This window comes from Vigna unguiculata, unplaced genomic scaffold, assembly GCF_037176805.1.
Source record: "Vigna unguiculata cultivar grain cowpea cultivar isolate G323 ecotype 2 unplaced genomic scaffold, ASM3717680v1 ptg000019l_ERROPOS512194, whole genome shotgun sequence".
NCBI classification, from domain to species: Eukaryota; Viridiplantae; Streptophyta; class Magnoliopsida; order Fabales; family Fabaceae; genus Vigna; species Vigna unguiculata.
Genome location: NW_028196660.1, coordinates 52,501 through 55,000, shown reverse-complemented (window position 1 = coordinate 55,000; position 2,500 = coordinate 52,501).

Here is a 2,500-nt window from a genome sequence, read left to right as displayed (position 1 = left end):
TCGTGGTTTTTGAGATGTGAGGGTTGGAATGGCCTCCAAATGCCCCCAAATGAATACCATGAAAGTCTTGGTGCACAAAAGTTTTGAGTTGGTTGGGTTTTGCACATGGGCAAGGTTGTCGGTGCACCACGGCATAGCTAAATGGCTTGGTGGGGAGTTTTGTGAAAAAATGAAATTCGTGGTTTTTGAGATGTGAGGGTTGGAATGGCCTCCAAATGCCCCCAAATGAATACCATGAAAGTCTTGGTGCACGAAAGTTTTGAGTTGGTTGGGTTTTGCACATGGGCAAGGTTGTCGGTGCACCACGGCATAGCTAAATGGCTTGGTGGGGAGTTTTGTGAAAAAATGAAATTCGTGGTTTTTGAGAAGTGAGGGTTGGAATGGCCTCCAAATGCCCCCAAATGAATACCATGAAAGTCTTGGTGCACGAAAGTTTTGAGTTGGTTGGGTTTTGCACATGGGCAAGGTTGTCGGTGCACCACGGCATAGCTAAATGGCTTGGTGGGGAGTTTTGTGAAAAAATGAAATTCGTGGTTTTTGAGATGTGAGGGTTGGAATGGCCTCCAAATGCCCCCAAATGAATACCATGAAAGTCTTGGTGCACGAAAGTTTTGAGTTGGTTGGGTTTTGCACATGGGCAAGGTTGTTGGTGCACCACGGCATAGCTAAATGGCTTGGTGGGGAGTTTTGTGAAAAAATGAAATTCGTGGTTTTTGAGAAGTGAGGGTTGGAATGGCCTCCAAATGCCCCCAAATGAATACCATGAAAGTCTTGGTGCACGAAAGTTTTGAGTTGGTTGGGTTTTGCACATGGGCAAGGTTGTCGGTGCACCACGGCATAGCTAAATGGCTTGGTGGGGAGTTTTGTGAAAAAATGAAATTCGTGGTTTTTGAGATGTGAGGGTTGGAATGGCCTCCAAATGCCCCCAAATGAATACCATGAAAGTCTTGGTGCACGAAAGTTTTGAGTTGGTTGGGTTTTGCACATGGCCAAGGTTGGCGGTGCACCGCGGCATAGCTAGAAGGCTTGGTGGGGAGTTTTGTGAAAAAATGAAATTCGTGGTTTTTGAGATGTGAGGGTTGGAAAGGCCTCCAAATGTCCCCAAATGAGTACTGTAAAAGTGTTGGTGCACAAAAGTTTTGAGTTGGTTGGGTTTTGCACATGGCCAAGGTTGGCGGTGCACCACGGCATAGCTAAATGGCTTGGTGGGGAGTTTTGTGAAAAAATGAAATTCGTGGTTTTTGAGATGTGAGGGTTGGAATGGCCTCCAAATGCCCCCAAATGAATACCATGAAAGTCTTGGTGCACGAAAGTTTTGAGTTCGGAGGGTTTTGCACATGGCCAAGGTTGGCGGTGCACCACGGCATAGCTAAATGGCTTGGTGGGGAGATTTGTGAAAAAATGAAATTCGTGGTTTTTGAGATGTGAGGGTTGGAAAGGCCTCCAAATGTCCCCAAATGAGTACTGTAAAAGTGTTGGTGCACAAAAGTTTTGAATTGGATGCATTTTGCACTTGGCCAAGTTGGTCGGTGCACCGCGACTAGATAGCTTGGTGCCAAAATTTGTCAAATTTAAGACCTTGGCCAAACTGAATGAAATTTTGTGGGGAGGTTCCTGATATTGTTTAGTGGTGGACTGGAAAAAATGAGGTCGAAATTCGAAGTCTACATGTGCTTTTCTATTTTTCCCGATTTTACACATACCCGGTAAGTAAAAAAAATAAAAAAAATAGTTCCCCTTCGAGAAAAATTATGAAATTTGGTGAGCAAGGAGATACCATTATTCTACGAATTACAGCAAAAAATCGCATCAAAATTCGAAGTGTAGCCCGAGATATGGACTTATGTCTGCTCAAAAAAAGTGTATCTACTTGTACAATTTTGCCTTTTGCATATTAACCTCTTATAGGGGGGGAGTGCTCCTTGAGCCGGCCAGCTCCACACTGGCAGGTTTTAAAGGGAGCTTGATGAGGCCTCCCCCCTCACGTGGTGCGTGCGTTAGCATGTTTATCATGGCACAACTAGCCTCTTCATAGTTGTTGAGCTTTATTAATACCAACACACGGTCGTCACTGATCGTTGGTTAGCTCGGCAGCTAGTCCCTCGGATATTGTGGAAAGTTATTTTCATGCCTAGCGATGCTTGACCATGCGTCACTTGATGTTTCCATTTGCTTGCTTGCCCATGGTAGGTGGGGGGTGGACCGTCTTGTGGTGTGGTGTCTTGCGAACGTGAGGGTGTGTGAGTTGTAATCGAGATGCACTTGCTGGCTGGCTCCATGCCTTGCGTATCGAACGGTCAAGCATGCATCTCTTCCATTTTCACCCGTTGCCTTGGGTGATATTGGTTGATCAGTCCCTGTGTTGCCTACCCACTAGACGGTACTTCTGTGGTTGCTTCGAATTCTATCTTTCCATCACGAAGAGGTGTTGGAGGATCCTAATGTCACGCACGTGTTCCATCTAGTGAAACATCTCAGTGATGCACGTGTTGTGGCTAGT